The 18,558-nt window shown below is 40.0% G+C and overlaps 1 protein-coding gene across 1 annotated transcript in view; it reads right to left on the bottom strand.

Annotated features, from left to right (window-relative positions):
* Positions 1–18,558, bottom strand: part of UNC5D (unc-5 netrin receptor D) — a gene marked incomplete at its 5' end in the record, with an annotated part of 512,639 nt that overhangs the window by 484,493 nt on the left and 9,588 nt on the right. The window lies entirely within an intron of this gene.

Raw genomic sequence — 18,558 nt, 5'->3', positions numbered from 1 at the left:
TCTTAGACTTTATAACTTATTTTAAACATATCCATTCAAAAGGAAGGCCCATGAAGGGAGACACTTGTCCATCTTATCCCAGTGCCTATACCAAAGTCTAGCCAATTATACAGTTATATATTGAATGAAAGAATCTTTGAAATCCTGTTTTCACACTCTCTTTAAGGATGGTTACTTTCCTGAAATATAAGTGCAAGTCAGAATTCATTAATGTCCCTTAAAAGGTCAGTTGTGTTTATTGTGTATGTATAATAGAGGACCGGTGCACAAATCGATGCACCAGTGGGGTCTCTCGGCCCAGCCTGCGGCATCGGGCCAAAACAGGCTCTCCGACATCCCCTGAGGGGTCCTGGATTGTGAGAGGGTGCAGGCCAGGCCGAGGGACCCCACTGGTGCACCATCAGGGCTGGGGAGGGACCATGGGAGGGCTCCAGGGTGTGTCCGGCCCCTCCTGCCCAGTCCTCATTAGCTGGACCCCAGCAGCAAGCTAACCTACTGGTCGGAGTGTCTGCCCCCTGGTGGTCAGTGCACATCATAGTGACTGGTGAACAGTCAACTGTCTGCCCCCTGGTGATAAGTGCACATCATAGTGAGCAGTGAGCGGTTGAGCAGCCTTAGCATATCACTAGCATATTATGCTTTGATTGGTTGAATGGACGACCAGATGACGTGAAACTTAGCCCATTAGGCTTTTATTATATAGGATATATATTTTTAACCTTTATTGTTGAAAGTATTACATATATCTCCTTTTTTCTCCCATTGACCCCTTCTAGTCCACCTCCGCCCCTGCCCCAGGCCTTCACCACCCTATTGTCCATGTCCATGTGTTATGCACATACACATACAAGTTCTTTGATATGTATATATTTTTTAAAAAACAAAGCAAGCCCAAACAGATGTGTTCTGCTGATGAGGAATGGCAGGAGGCCATTCCCAGTAATAGAGTAATATATCCAAAATGTACCTTAGAGGCACATTCCAATGTTAAGAGATAGAGATTTTTTTAATTGCAGTCACAAGTACAGTCCCACAAATTGGCAACTGTAAGCAATGACTGCCTATAAATTTACTGTATGTTATGAGCCACTGTTTTAAATGGCCATGAGGCAGGTGTCTGCTGGAGATTGGTACAAAGCTAAGAGGTTCATAAAAAAATGAACAGTGAGCTCTGTCTCAGATCTTACGATTTAAGAGTGGACAGATACAATGTTTTACTTTTAATTTGAAGAATATACCAAACCACACTAACCACTACTAGGCGATAATTATACACAGTCTGTTAATTTGTCATAATAACTAATTAAGTAAGACAGCCTGTTAGGCTTATTATTGTTGTTATTATTAAAGCTAGTCATAAGAAAAAGCAAAAAAATAAAAAAATATAAACAAGTGGACGTTATTTTCAGATAAATCTGTGGCAAATTCATACCATTGGGGTTTGCATCCAGTGCAGTAGGAAAGAATAGTATTTACTCTCATTTGTCAAATAAGAAAGTTTCAAACTAGAAAATTTTTTGACAGCCACAGGTACATCAGTGGTCAAATGAGGATGATCCAGGAGGATGTGAGGAACTAAAAAAAATCAACTACCTAATTCTTAACCCTAAGGTGAGTTGACTTGTGTGGTTTGTATTCTTAAATCTACTACCATTATCAAGGATTATTATTCAAATGCACTTTTAAAACCTAAAGTCATTAATTTTTTAATACAAAGCCACAGATGTGACATTTCAGCACCACTAGGTTGAATGAAAAAGTCCATTATTAATTTTAAAAAATATTTTTAAAAATATTAATTTATTATGTGTCTATAATGTGCTTACATACTGATAAATAAAACACAATCCTTTAAAGTTTAGTACACACTAACAGAAATAGGCAATCCATGAATTGCAAATTAATACAAGCTTTTAAATACTGGCTTCAGAGAGGAATGGTTTATTCTCTGCTCAGTGGACTTACCAAAAGAATTTCCACTGGAATACACCTTTGAAATGGGCTTAGAAGACTAAGGAGGAGTTCATCAGCCTGGTGGCATGTCAGACAAATCTGTATCTTGGACAGAAGCATCTGCAAAGGTGCAGAGCTGTGAAAAGCTCATGATGCATTCTGGGGCTGGAGTGTAAAGCACATGGTGGACGGTGGTGAGGAATGAAACGAAGAGTAGAGAGAGGTCAAATTACATTAGCAAGCAGCTGGTACTTCATCTTAAAGGCAACAGAGAACGGCTGTCGATTTGGGGGAATAATAAAAATGAGGGTTTTAGAAATAGATTTCTGGTACTGAAAATGAATTACTAGGGGATATAGGAAGGCAGCCAAATCTTGCTCTAGTACCTAATATTACAGGATTCCATCTTGAATTTATAAAGTGATTGTTTTTCAATGTCTATAAATCACTTTGACAAACAACATAATGATTGTAAGCATTTTGCTGAGAAATGAAATTTCCAGATCAAAAATCTTCACTGTGAGGGGGACATTCTGGGCTGGAACTGGGACAGAAGCAACTGTGATTCTCAGTCCCAGAAACTAGCTCACTGTGTTTTTCCAATGAAGCCCTTCTTAATGCTTTCAATACAATCTTAGCTCCTCTTATTTGGGTGAAAATCCATTTCCTACAGAATACAATGCTTTAAATTTAACTATGCTTAGAAAGGATTTTGTAAAGCTGGTATGCCTCTTTCCATTGTTAAGTAAGCTTTTAAATCGTGTCAAATGGAACCTAATATAAAAGCCCAAATGTTTCAGAAACAAGGGTGGTCTATTGGGCAAATATTCACACAATCTTTGAAACATTCAATATTGACTCCATTGGCCATAATTTGTCATTTCCAGGATATTAGTCAATGTAAATACATGCTAACTGAAAACAGGAGGAGGAAATGACCCTAGAAGAGAAGAAGCTCTCATTGTGGTAACTCTCCAGATTTCTAATTCCCTGAAGTTTAACATGCTACAAATGAAGTATTTATTTTTTAAAAGTTTCATTATAATCTCCTATTATTTGCACCAAAACCAAAGAGGTCCCAAATGACCATTAAAATTTTGTGTGCAGGTACACAAATTTAACCTTGTCCCACTGCCTATAATTCTCCCCTTACATCATGAAGGAAATCTTGGAGGTGTTAGTTATCCCATATATTAAAGGCTAATTAATATGCAAATAGACCAAACAGCAGAACGACTGGTCACTATGACACGCACTGACCACCAGGGGGCAGACACTCAACGCAGGAGCTGCTCCCTGGTGGTCAGTGTGCTCCCACAGGGGAAGCACCGCTCCCAGGGGGGTTGGGGGGAGCAGGCCTAAGCCATCAGTTGGACATCCTCCGAGGGCTCCCAGACTGTGAGAGGGCACAGGCCAGGCTGAGGGATCCCTCAAGTGCATGAAGTTCATGCACCAGGCCTTAGTATTCTATATAATCCTATACAATAAAAGTTTAATATGCTAAGTGTCCAGTCGACCAGTTGGCCATTCAACCAATCAAAGTGTAATATGCTAATGATATGCTAAGATCACTCAACCGCTCATAATGACGTGCACTGACCATCAGGGGGCAGACAGTTGACCGGTCAACCAGTAGCTATGATGTGTACTGACCACTGGGGGCAGACAACTGACTGGTCAACGAGTCACTATGATGTGCACTAACCACCAGGGGTCAGACAGTCAACTGGCCAACCAGTAGCTATGACGTGCACTGACCACCAGGGGGCAGATGCTCCGACTGGTAGGTTAGCTTGCTGCTGGGGTCCAGCCAATTGGGACTGAGCGAGATGGGCCAGACATGCCCTGTAGCCCTCCCGCAGTACCTTCCTGGCTGGCCAATGTCCCATGTCCCTGCCCGGCTCCAATCATGCACTAGTGGGGTCCCTCGGCCTGGCCTGCTCCCTCTCGCAATCCGGGACCCCTCGTGGGTTGTCAGAGAGCTGATTTCAGCAAGATCCCCCAGGCCAGGCTGAGGGACCCCACTGGTGCATGGATTTGTGCACTGGGCCTCTAGTAAGTTAATAAGAAGAGATCAAGAAACCCAGGAAACTACAATATGATTATTTCTTGCTAGCACAGGCTTTATTTTGCAGCATCAGATATACTCTTTGTGGAGATATATTTGGTTTCCAACACACACACACACACACACACACACACACACACACACACAAGCAGCTGAAGGGCTTAATTAACCCTACCAGACCGCTGTACCGATTTTTGGGTAATTTCCACACAAAGGTGGAATATTGGCACTAGATGAACGGTAAATGAAAGGTAGACCTATTTTCTACAATGTCTCCAAGTTCCATCTTATTCTAACCACTTGTTTGCATGTAACTAACATTTTTCTATATCATGTTGGTTTTTTCTCTTGAATGCTCAGGAGCCCAGGTATAGGGGACAGTTAGGTTCAGGGTCTTAGGACTGGTAGACTTAAAACAACCTCCTTCCCAAATCTACCAGCACAATGACCTTCTAAACACTCCCTATTATAGTGCCTTAGAAAACAGTTACATAGAGAACTTAGGATAGTCCTCATCAGTTAAGAAAATATGTCTGAAAAATTTCCCCTCCCTAATAAGAGCAACAGTTCATATTCTGAACCAGTAATGAGCTTCCGTGGCACGCACGCAGGCACACACACACACACACACACACACACACACATCACTGTAAGCCAAGTTGGATTTCCCTTCAGAGGAAGAGTACAAAGATGAGCACTGGGAGCCCTTCATTGAGGAATAGCTCTGGCTGGCTCTCACATAACAAAGTGCTGTTTACTTTTAGGGTTCTATTTATGCCACATGCACATTGTTCATCATTATTAAATGATCCTTTTTTATCTTTCTATGACAGTTACATATTTTAACGGGTGACAGTTTGCCTTTATAAGCAGCAAAACACTGGTTTATTAGTATGCTTGTGTGGCATAAAATAGACTTCATTTTTTACTGAAATAACTGGAGGAAAGAAACATCAATTGTGCAGGGTTCAGAATAGCTCAATGGGTAGAGAAGGGACTGGCAATAAATTAAGATAGGTTTGCTTTATTTATGAGGCTTGGGTATTCTTTCCCTGTTGCTACTGTGCATGAATTTTAAGGGGCCCTTTGATGGGCATGTCCATCTGAAGCATCATCATAAACTCTTCCAGTAGTTTCACAATTAATCACTTCTCTGAAATAAATGCGAGGAAGAGTGTAAGTTTACCACTCGGAAAATGTTCCCTGTCTCCAGACCAGAGCAGTGCACTACCTTAGAAAAAGGAAAAGAGAGAGAGAAAGAGAAAGGGAGAGTCATTATTATGCCACTGAGTCACTGAAATAGCCAAGGATGTTCTTTATTGGCTTTATTGTCTACTATCAAACCCCAGCCCAACTCCTCTGGACACAACCAGCAGTGCCCTGCATGCCTTCTTGGAACAAGGTCTGGGGACATTCCCCAGCCTGGTGATTAATGCTGTAATCTCTGGAGTAGCCAAAAGAAGACACCATTTCTGGGAAACGGCATTTAAGAATCACAACTGCCACAAAGCTCCCTATGCCATTGTTCACGTTTATACTTAATAATAAACATAAATAAGTAAAATCCCACCTGCAGATAACTCTTTCTTGTATGTGCTTTGGGGAGGAGGCAAACAGCCCATCTCACACAGAGGGCCATCATCTAGTACTGCCAACGAGGCCTGAGTTAGTAGATCATTTCTATAGCTGCTCGTAGTAAGCACCTCATTGAGTAAAATATGGCCCCTTCGGATGATGGACCGCCCCGGAGGTGTCTGCTGTGCGCAGGTGCGGTGCAAGGGGCAGATAATAGGCCTGGCTGGTAGCTCCGTTATTTGTTTCTCACCTGACAGGTGAACTGTTCTCTCTGTATTTCCGAGAAGACATAACTATACCTGTCACTCCAAAGGCAAAACTCACCCAGGAATAACACTGCCGAGTTCCTGATGCTTCGGATTGCATTCTCGGGGTCAGAGATTTGGCAAATCAATGCCAAAGAAAGAAGCAATCATTGTCTCAATTAAAATCTTGAGAGACACCACTTATTTGTGTCTTAGCTTAGGCTGGGGGGAACATGATAAGGATTGTTTCTCCTCCAGTAAGTTAAAAAGGAAAAAAATCAAGTCAATCCCTAGCATCAGATAAAGTCTTCTAATTCTCCCCATATGCATCCCTCTCTGCCTTCTCCCCTCCTCACCTCACCCTCATTTTTCCCAGCATCCACACACACAGGCCTGGAGGGTATGTCTGATACTTATTTTCATTATATCACTTTAAAAAAAAAAAAGATCAGTCAGCTTTTTGCACTCCTCTCTTGTGCTAAAGTTGCTTCTGCCCTTTGAAAATATGAACGCCCTTGAGTGATTTTTATATTTTCAAAGGGTAAAAGTGCTAAAGAGCACTTCTCTATTTCAGGGAGGAGGAAAAGAAGTAAATCAGCCTGCCTCAAGTGTTCACTCGGTAAAGGTAAAAATGAACTACCAGTGTCGGGGAGAGTTGCTAAAGCCCCTAGATTTATATCTGCAGCCCCTGGAGTCCAGGGCTGGGAAACAAAACGCAAGACATCAGTGTCTGCTCACACCCCGGTGGTGTCTGTTTCCAGTGGAACCGACTCCTCTCCAAACTACCATTCATGATGATGCCTGTCTAGCAGGTGTGAACTTCCACTCTGGGAAAATAGGGAAACCCGTGTCCATTCCCTACCCCTCCCATCCGTTCCTGCAGCCAGTCCCCGGTACACCTGCTGGCCCTGTCGGAAGCTTGTCCTAGGTATGCGGGTCCCCTTTTTTGCAGAAGTCCACAGTTTTGTATTTAAGTCCACAGTCTCAGCTGCTGCTTCTTTCCACCTCCCCATCCCACTATTGGCAAGAACACTCCAGAAAGCATTGCATTTCAGAACTTAAAACCTCAGAGCAATCCAGCGGTTACCTCTCCTAGGGACATCTGTATTTTTCCTTTCTCCATGGAATACAAAGTTTTGTCTTCTATAAAATGCAGAGTCAGCCCGGGGAAGAGCATTTTCTAGGAGACCGAGTCTTGCTTGCCCTTAACTTATGCTGCCTGGGGTGTCCTCTGACTCCCAGACCTTCCTACTCAGAATTGATCACTCAGCTAACTGGGTCATCGGTTCCTCTGGGTGAACGCCGACTTCCAAGATTTGGGGGCTCTTGGCTGTGCTTCCAGAGCAGCCTGATCTCCCACTCCCTGAGTTTCCCACGGCGCCTTGTAAAGTTTATTCTAGCAGCTCCCTCACTAGACTGTGAGGTCCTTGGTGACAGGGGCAGCAGCTTTTACTTCTAGACCTGTTTCCAGCACAGCCACTCAAATGCATGAGTAGTAGTAATAGACAAAAAATTATGTATCAGAATTACGTTAAGTACTTTACATGTATAATTTACTTAATCCTCACAATACCACTATATTGGCGGTAACATTACATATCCCCAGTTGACAAATAAGCAGACTAAAACACAGAGAGGTCACAAAACTAATAAGTGCTAAAAACTCAATTCTAACTCAAATGATCTGATTATAGACACTGTGTTCTTTATAACTATTCTACAGTGCATCTTTCAAATATATGTATACATTAAATACACCCATTACATGTTTTTGGAAGAATATTTTTAAATAACCAGATCCATCACCTACAATCCATATGACCCAGGAAAAGTTAAATGCTTGCCAATTTTATTTCCTTCTCTGCACCTTCTTTGAGGACTAAATAAAAAAGGCCCTGATATCTGGCTAGCACTATCATGGATGTGTTAAATATGCGTTAATTCCCCTGCCCAAACAGCCACCAATGAGGTTAATTCTCTTAATGAGTCTCAAGCAATAAAATCCCAGTAACAAATGGAGGTTACTAATTTTACCTGAGGTGATCATTTGACCTATAATTAATATTTCCAACTATTATTTGTATATCGACACATGCACAATCTTTGCCCAAAGCAAGGTCAGTCAGTCATACACCAACTCCATGGCAGAAGGCTTACTGTTGCAATTTTCCTCTGGATGTACACACACGCCCTGAAACCAAGGAACATGCAAGCTAGGGCCCGGTCACCAGCCAGCAGAGTGAGCCTGCCAGAGCCCCAGATTCCATCATTTCTGCACTCACTGTTCCAATGGGAAACCAGGATTGGTGTTCAAGGTCATTTACATGAGGATAAATTGTAATCTATAAACTGCTGATACCAGAGACAAGAGCAGGGGTGGGCAAACTTTTTGACTCGAGGGCCTCAATGGGTTCTTAAACTGGACTGGAGGGCTGGAACAAAAGCATGGATGGAGTGTTTGTGTGAACTAATATAAATTCAAAGTAAACATCATTACATAAAAGGGTACGGTCTTTTTTTTTTTTTTTAGTTTTATTCATTTCAAACGGCTGGATCCAGCCCGTGGGCCGTAGTTTGCCCACGGCTGGACAAGAGTCAAAGGCAGAACCCAAAAAGATGGGTTCAACTCACTTTTGCTTAGGGAACTCCTAACATACCTGGTGACTAAGAAAGGGCTGAGGAAGCTACTTTGGACCCAACTAGAGCTGGGTCTAAAAGGAGTATTATACCCAAAGAATTCTGGACACTTGTGTGAATCTTTGTATCTTTTTTATAAGGCTGGAAGGCACCCAGATGTGATATTAAAAAGGAATACAGGTTTTGGAACTAAACTCACCTGTGCTCAAATACTTACTCTCCCACTTAATGGAAGTATGGGCTTAAGAAAGTATATTTGAGTTTTAATTTCCTTATTTATAAAATAGATAATAAGGCCCACCTTGTAGGGTTGTGGTAGGAATTAAAATGTATATATGATCAGCCTCTAACAGAATGAGTGGCACATAGCAGACATTAACATTTTCATGTATAATTATCCAACAGAGCTCAGCTAACACACAGATATTCATTGCAAGAACGTAACTCCTCATCCGTTCATCTATTCACTTATTCTTTGAATTACTAAAAAGTACCAAACAACAAATATACAAAAATTCAGAAAACAGGAAGTCCCTGTCATTAAGGTGCTTTATGAGAAAACATAGACAAACATTCAACTCCCTACATAGATGACTACCAGCTACAAAACTCTGATATCATTACATATCTACACTCAAAAGGGAAACATTTTTTGTAGTGAGGAGTTGCAGAAGCTTTCATTTTGGAGGCGAGTACTCTGGCTAGGAGGGATGGTGGTGAAGGAGAGATGGATGAATTGAGAACCCAGCAAGTCACAACTTGCCAAAAAAATGTGGTCTTCATATTTTTTCTACATCTTATTTCAGATTCATTTTATTAATAAATCAGTGTAAGGAGAAGGTGGGAAGGAGACTTGACAAAGACTAATTAGTCTAATTGTCTAAGAAAAATCCATGTAATTGTTTGTTTCTATCCAACTCAAAAAAAAATACAGAATATAATTTGAGCATATGTAATGATGTCATTGCTCTTGGCTACACAAAGATTTACCACAACGGAGACAGTCTCTGTACAAATAAAAGTAATAAATATTTTAAGTAAATGTATCCCTATTTATCTAAGTCTACAATAGTCAAGAAAGCTCCTCTTAGCCAAGGTCTTATTTATTCATTGAGATAAAATCAGTAAAGTAAGTCCTCACTTAATGTCACCCATAAGTTCTGAGACATTAATCAAAACGATGTATAATGAACCCAATTTTAACACAGGCTAATTGATATAAGCAAGAGTTAAGTTCATAAGGCATCTCATCAACATTATAAGGAAATGAGGTTGAACAGAACACTGGATCGGCTGTATATGGAAACACACCAGGAATAGGAAAACCATCCTTCAAAGTTGTCTTGGGAGAGTTACAAACAATAAAAACACCTCTGCTCTGAATATCAAAGCAGTAATCCACTCTTTGCCATCCAAATACTGAGAGGTAAAAAGTGACTGGGTGTCTTCTGCAGTTAGCTCAGTGAACACAAGGCACTGCCCTATGCTCTTCTGAGCAGGTTGCTGCCAGTGGCCGCAAGCGCTGAAAGGGTGTGTCCAGTAGCCAATTGTTTAAAAATAAACAATATGTGGTTTCTTCACACTACCCAAAGCATTGAAGATATATAACAGAGATACTCAGAATCTGCTACCAAGACGTGAACATTCCGAAAAGCTAAGAACAGCAGAACTAAAGTGTTTGGTTTAGTACTTGGGAAACTGGTTGGTTGCTCCTCTTTCCCAAATGTGGGGGGGCGGGGGGAGGACCAGCAGAGATCTGCAGACTAACAGAGGCACCATAAGGAACGTGGCTTCTATCTGGAGAACTCCCCTGAGGTGGTTGCTTTTGGATTATCTATTAGGGATTTCTATTTTCTTGAATACTTTCCTATATTTTCAAACTTCTTACAATGAACACATAATGTTTTTACAATTCGGGGAAAAGAGCACACACTTTTATCTCAAAAAGCTGTTTGGAATAGATGCAAATAGAAATCCCCTTAGTTGTGCTGATCTAACCATTTAGCCTACACATGATTTACAGAGAAGAGGATGCCAGCTCCCCCAAATCTTATTGTATGCCCTGCTACTTCAGTGATTATATCTAAGAGATCCCATGCTACTTCTTCACAATGCTCACTCCAAAGTTGTAATCATCTCACGATGTGTTTTCCAGGGTCATTCATTAGGCTACAAGGTTAATGGTAGCTGGAACCCTCTTATCTCCATTCCTTTTCCTATAACTATTACCCTTTTTGGACTCTAAATCCAAATACCCAGGACCCTTTAGTACTCTTCTGATTTCACAAATTCCCTACTCTACAGCTCATTCGATTGGAAACCTAGCATGTTTTTTTCTCAGACATGAAACCTTTAAATACACGTACCAATTTCTTTAGCTAATTTAGACTGTGATAGCTGCTAATACTGTGGAAGTATGTTATCATTTCCATGGCTTTTGTATTTTAGTAGGTGGGGGCAGCACAATGAATTCACCCAAACAAATTAACACCTAAATGGTGGAAGAACAGAACATATTTATAAGCTCACTTGAAGGTGTTGGTTTTTTATTTGTTATTTGTATTTAGAATATTGTGGAAACCTAACTTACAGCAAACATAGCTCTGTGCTTGGTATTGAGGAGACACAATACAAAAAAAAGTATCTCTGACCTCAAGTGGTAAAAATCAAGAGTGATAGAAACTTATAAAAAAGCTAAAATGTTGTCTGATTGGTGTAGTAACAGAAGTGATGCCAAGGGATGCAAATATCCTATATAATAAAAGTCCAGCAACCGAATGGCAGAATGACTGGAAACAACCAGGACAACTGTGGCCCCTCACTCCGGCTGGCCCTGCCCCCGATCGGCCCACATGGGGCAGGCTGACTGGCCCCTACCAGTGCAAGAATTCACGCATTGGGCCTCTAGTATCATTCAATAATGATAGGGGAAGATTTGTGGATTGTGGTCCATAAAAACGGTTCTGTTGAACAAGGGGCATGAATAAGGACACAGAGACCTGAGTCAGCACAGTGTACTTGGAAAATGCTCATCATCTGGTTTTGACATGAACATCATTGTTGGCAATGGACTCAACTAAGAATAAGGATCTTGCACCTGTCACATATGTGTTCTCTTCACCTGCTTTCCAGTATCGTCATATTGTTCATACTTCTGGGCAGTGTCTGATAGTTCCGTCCTTTGCCTATGGAATGAATGATGAAAGGTGTTCTGGAATAAGCTCAAGAAAAAAAGAGTCAAAGACCCACCAAGCCGTATGATCCTGGGCATTGAACTTAACTATACCCATCTCAATCATCACAAGTGGGAAAATATAACGTGATTGAATAATTTCTAAGATCCCTTTAATTTCAAATCCCAATGTAGGTCAATGATTTCTCAAATATCTATTAAGTAAAAGGTATCATATTCTGTCCAAGGGTATCAAATCTGAGCAAAACACTATGGCTGCTTTCAAAAATTTACATACAATATGAAGAAAAAGAGAAACAAGCCTGCTAAAAACAATAGCACAAGGGAGCAGGTCTGGGTGAGGGGGGTGGAGGGGAGGAAATGGGGGACATCTGTAATAATGTCAATAATAAAAATAAAATACATTTTTATTTTTAAAAGGTATAAAATCTGCAAGACAAAGGAAATTCAGGCCAGTTTTGAAGCAGAGGATGGAGTCCAGTTGAGTGGAGGGTACCTGAAAGGGCAGTAGAAAATAAACCAGAAAGGTTCGCTGCACTGTTTTGAGAAACAGTTAATGCCAGACAAAACAAATTCCCAGGCATATAGGAAACTCCTACATTACAAAGGTGGCATCACCGATCATTAGAGAAAGGAGGGGGATTCCTCGGTAATGGTCCTGGGACAATTGGTTGTTCACATGAAAGAATGAAATTAAATCCCTAACTCAAACTCTTACACACACGTAAAATCTATTCTAGGTGGATTAAAGGTACAAATATGAAAGACCAAATTATAAAATTCAGAAGAAGTATTAAATACATTTAATGAGATTTAGGAAGAATTTCCTAAGCACGACACAAAAGAACTAACCATAAAATGATTGATAACATTGATTACATTAAAATTAAAACTTTAGTTCATGAGAACAAAAAATTCAATTCAAGTCACCAGAAAACACCATAAAGTAAAAAAAAAAAAAAGTAATTCCAATGATTCAATAAGGATTAATTCTATATATATATACACATATATATATCTAAAACTCCTATAATACATAAATAGAAAGAAATGTACAAAAGTCTTGAGTAGGTGTTTCATAGAAAATAAATGGCAATAAAATATATGAAAAAATGTTTAACTTCATTAGTAATTAGGGATATGAAAATTAAGCCCATGCAGAGATAATCATATTATATCCACTAAATTACCAGAAATCTCTAAGCCTGGAAACATCAAATGTTGGCCGATGTGAAGTAATGGAAACTCATATTGCTGGAAAATTTTTGGCATTATCTGGAAAATTTAACATGTTCATGCCCTAGCTGTTGGTAATCTATTCTCAGATAAATGAGAAACACATGAAATATTTAATGGAGCTCCTGTTTTATAGAAATACATATGTGTGTAATTTAAATCATAAAGCAAAAACAGTATAGTTCTGATGTAACAGCAAACATATACACGCATGTTGCTAATAGCAATTTTCCTAATAGGAAAAAATTTGAAAACAACTCAAATTTCAGTTACAGCAAGATAAAGAAGTCAATTATGGTTTAGTCACACCATTGAATGTTGTAGTTGAAATAAGTGAACCAAAATTAGGACTTGCAGCCCTGGCTGGTGTGGTTCAGTGGTTAAAGCTTCCACCATGCACTGAAGGGTCCCGGGTTTGATTACCATTCAAGAGCAGGTATCTGGGTTGCCAGTGGTTCAATTCTGGCCCTGTCAGATCTCGTGGGGGAGGCAACCAATGGATGTGTCTCTCTCACATGGATGTTTCTCTCTCTCCCTTTCTCCCCTCCCTGCCTCCCTTCTATTCTCTCTCTAAAAAAAAAAAAAAAACTTCAGGTGAGCATTAACAACAACAACAACAAAATGCCGCCCAATGTGGATCAGTTGGTTGGAGCATCGTCCCATACACCTAAGGGTCACAGGTTTGATTCCTGGTGGGGGGTATGCAAGAGGCAACTGATTGATGTTTCTCTCTCACATCAAGGTTTCTATCACTCCCTCTCTCTTCCTCTCTCTAAAAACAAACAAACAAAAAACGTGCAATAATAACATAGATGAAACAATACCAGGAATAAGACTATGTACACTATAATTTAAATATATCTTTAAGAAATCAAAAGTAAACTATGTTTAAAAGTACATACATATCTGTTTAAACTATTTACAAGGAAATAAGCATGGAATTTGAACGTGATGACTTCCAAAGGAGAACCTGAGCAGTGAGTTCAAGGGAAGCACAGATCAATGTTGATTGTGCTCTACTTCTGAAGTGTGGTGTAAATTCACAGATATCCATTTAAACTTGATGTTTAAACTATATTCATATGCAACAAAATTGATAATCACCCAATGTTTTACAGCATTTGTCTCTATTTTCACAAATAAGGGAACCACCGGGAGTTGTGACCGAAATGGTGGTATTAGAAAAGCTTGCTTTCAGAAGAATTCCTATGCCTCACTTCCTAAAGTGTCGGAGGTGTACCAGCTGTCCCTGCACACTTCTTCTAGCCACAACCGTGGTGCTGACTAGGATTTTGCCCTACACTGTAGAGTAGGTACAAGCCTACAACCTTCAGACAACGAGATCAGTACAAAGATATTAATCCACCCATCAATACGTTCACTTATTGCTGGGCCTAGGAGGGACTGGATGAGGGTAAAATAGGAATCTCCATTCGTGGGCCCTGTGCTTTTTTCCAGAAGAAAAACATATGGTACAACCTCCAACTCTGTGTTCTTAAAGTCCCCTCCTTTATTATATAATGTTTCTTACATAAGCTCATTCCTTCTATTAACTCCTCAGCGCTTCCATCCTAGCAGGAAATGTCTAGCTCCGAAAGGCAGAATGTTCTGTGCTTGCATCTAATTTCACTCACCCACGTCACTTGAGATCCAACGTGGACCGATAAGGCCTAATGCGGAGGGGAAGACGCTTTGTGAGCGGTCACCTTCACCCTGTACACTTTTGCTCTGATAGGGATTCTTAAAGATCTTCTCTAAATCTCAAAAAAAAAAAAAATCAGTATCTACAATTTTACACCATCAATGCACTCATTAAGTCAGTGGCTCTCAATCTTGGGTTCTCAAACCGAGAATCACCAGAGGAACTTAAGAAAAAAGTCAGTGGGTCCTGCCCGCTGAGATTCTGACTTGATTGTTCTGAGATGCAGGTCTTGGCATTAGCTGACTGAAGACGTTAGAATTACACTGTTTATCTTGAATTTAAAATACAATCATGTGCATTTCTACAAACAGGGGCTGCATTAAACATTTAGTGGTCACCTTTCAATCTACTATGTTTCAAAAAAATTGGTTAAATGTTAAATGCATGTTAAACTATAAAATAACAAGTTTTAAAAATATTATTTTTTTTATTGATTTCAGAAAGGAAGAGGGAGAGATAGAAACATCAATGATGAGGGAATCATGGATTGGCTGCCTACTCCACCTCTCCTACTGGGGATCAAGCCCACAACCCAGGCATGTGCCCTAACCAAGAATCAACCATGATCTCCTGGTTCACACAGGCCAATGCTCAACCACTGAACCACACTGGCTAGGCTGAAAATCAGTTTTCAACTTTAAAAAAAAAAAAGTTAATGCTGATACACATTGAAAGCATCTGTCTCTCATTTTCTCACTCAACCTAATATTACAGATGTTTAACTTTCTGCAAGTTTTTTAAAAAATGGCTTTGGGTGATAACCAGGGATTTGAAAATTTTAAACCTGACCACATTTCCAGTCTCGATATCTTTCACTGATAATTGCTAAAAATAACCAAACTCTGAATATTTTGACACCTAATCTCCAAGAATCGGAAGTTTGCAACACCCTCCGCATCTTACACTTCCCCCGCAAGGTGGCTTCAGCGTGAATAATCATGATAGAGGCACCAGAGTGTGTAAATTCCAGCTCAATTACAGGGAGTGCATTTTGCAAGCTCCCATGGCCTTCATGGATGCAGAATTCACTTTAAATTTAAGAACAATAGGGAGTACATGGAAGAAGCATCCAAAGCTTTTAAAACCATATCCACTCTCTTTGGTTGCAGATTTACAGACTTATGGGGGCATTATTGGTATGTTGCGGCCAACACCAAAAGCTTTCTTCTAAGAAGCACAAGTCAGCGCTTATGTTCCTTAAAATCTGCTCCTGCCAATGTCCCCTGCATGCCCACCCATGGCGCCATTTCAGTAACACCACCTCCTAACAACAGACCTGGCCACCCATTCAAATTGGAAAGTTTTACCTTCTCACCACAATGTAAACCCAGATGTAAACAGAGAATAGTGGAAACTGGAAGTAATTTACTTATCCAGATAACAATTAGTAGCTGTGTTGTTAAATACCATTCTAAAGTTATTTCCTTGGGTAAGGCAGAAGGTTCCTATTCTAACTCATGGCACTAACATCCCATATTTATTAGCAAATATGAAGTGAATACATTTTTCTATGTGTGCATCTACTAGTAGGTTCATACTGACCAATTTTTTTTACCAAGGATGCAGAAGTTAATTCATTAGAACAAAAGCTTAAGACCCACACTAAATTTCAATACAAATATATAGCACCTATAATATAAACCTCTTCTACAATATTAATTAGCTCTGCTACACTGAACCAACTTGAGTCTCTCAACATTCTATGATTAAGAACACAGCCAAAGGGGGGCGGGGGATCTGTCCTATTTCAAAGGCGTTTAGAAAAATATAAACGTAAAAGAAAAACAGCCTTGAACAGAAGGGTAATATGATCAATAGTCTTTAGCCTTCTGGTATCTTTTTCTAAACATTTCTTTGTGCCTCCATTGATTACTGTTGTTATTATAGTCCTGAAAAGGAAAGAGGCAGGAAAAATGAGACTGTGAAGACCTGGATTCAAGGGGCCAGCTCTGACAGGAATGACCTCTAAAAACCAAGCAAGTTATGTTGCTTCTTTAGACCTTGGTGGTTCGTGAGGAGGCATGGACTTTGGCCTAGAAACTTTAGGGTCCTTTTCAGCAATATAATTTTAAGATTCTTTTTTTAAATATATTTTCTATTGATTTCAGAGAGGAAGGGAGAGGGAGAGAGAGAAACATCAATGATGAGAGAGAATCATTGATTGACTGCCTCCTGCACGCCCCCTACTGGGGACTGAGCCCGCAACCCAGGCATGTGGCCTTGGCCGGAATCGAACCTGGGACCCTTCAGTCCGCAGACAGATGCTCTATCCGTTGAGCCAAAGCAGGTAGGGCAAGATTCTTCTTTACAAATGGGAAACAGAGATACATTCTGTGATCAAATTAGTGTGTATCAATTGGTAAATAAAAGGCTACTTAAATGCTTTCTATTGTCTTCTTTCAGACCATGCTCCTCCACAAAGCTAGCAAAGCTTTACATGCATAGCTCAAAGTTAAAGAAAATGAGAATTAGCTGATTCCCTGAGCCTTTAAATCTCAACAAAATGTGAAAATGTCGTTTGATTTGAGACAAACTGGAAGTCTGAATCTTGTGAGTTATGAGCCTAAGGTTTTGTATTAAAATAATTTGAAAAGACTTCAAATCTGGAAATGTAACATGAAATGTCATACATATGGTTTCTATTAAAAAAGAAAATGTCAATCTAGCATCTGTGGGCCTGGTCGCCCACCTAAAGTCACCTAAGCAAAAACGAGCTCAGGCGCTGGAGGGATTCCTAACCCCTTGGGTCGGTTTCCGCTCATCCCAATTCTTTTGCTATAGCTGCACAAGCATTAGTTTACAATGACTGATTTAAGAGAAACTGACACATAAAATTAAATTTCTCTTATTGTTGGTACACTCTTGAAAACGCTTAAGCCACAGTTACCAGTATCATCTCTGAAGTCACACTAACCTTGACCTGAACATTCCATTTCCAGAGCATTTTTTTTGAAGGTTTTGAAACATATTTAAAATGCCAAGAAATGCTTCCCGAAACGATGAAAAAAATTACTGTGAATAAAATGGTACTGAAAACAATAGCATCATAAAATGTTAGAGTGGAAAAGAGTTTTAAAAATAATCTAGCCCTAACCGGTTTGGCTTAGTGGATAGAGCATCGGCCTGCAGACTCAAGGGTCCCAGGTTCGATTCCGGTCAAGGGCATGTGCCTTGGTTGTGGGCACAGCCCCAGTAGGGAGTGTGCAGAAGGCAGCTGATCGATGTTTCTCTCTAATCGATGTTTCTAACTCTCTGTCTCTCTCCCTCCCTCTCTGTAAAAAACCAATAAAATATATTAAAAATAATAATAATTATCTAGTCACTTCTCATCTGAGAAATGAAAAGAACCAGAGGGAAAAGTGACATGTTGAAGGGCATGAAGTCTTGAATTGTCCAGCCCACAGCGATGCTTAACTAAGAAGGGAGTTTTGACTTGAGAAGATACGGGGAGCAAGAGGAGACAAAGAATTGGGGGTTAGATGGGAGATACGTGGAGAAAGAGAGAAAGGGTAGCGCCTGAATTAACAAGCTGACTTTCGAGTCAAAATTGTATCTACACCTCAAGTTTAAGTGTTATTAATGCCTTTCAAATTAATAGCAGAGAACCTTAATGATATGTTTGCTATAATGATGATATATGACATTCTCCTAATATATAATATATACACACATATCTATGCATTGAAGCACTTAGCACCTTGACAAATATTAATAATTGGCTGTGCAGTGATGGCCTTCTTAGCGGCAGGATGTGGTATGATAGGGCTGTCCTTTCCACATTGCTATCCCAGAGGTCACTGCACATTTCAACCTGTCCGCTAAACGTGAGAAAATAGCCAATGTGCTGTTTTTTTTCTCCGAGGTGAAAAAAAAAAATGTAATGACAAATTTTTATCCAGCTTTATTTCTTTAAAGCAAACCCCAAACGCTGACATCCCACCCACACACC

The sequence above is a fragment of the Myotis nattereri genome, assembly GCF_964212035.1.
Source record: "Myotis nattereri genome assembly, chromosome: 2".
NCBI classification, from domain to species: Eukaryota; Metazoa; Chordata; class Mammalia; order Chiroptera; family Vespertilionidae; genus Myotis; species Myotis nattereri.
This window is presented reverse-complemented; position numbering and strand designations above follow the sequence as displayed.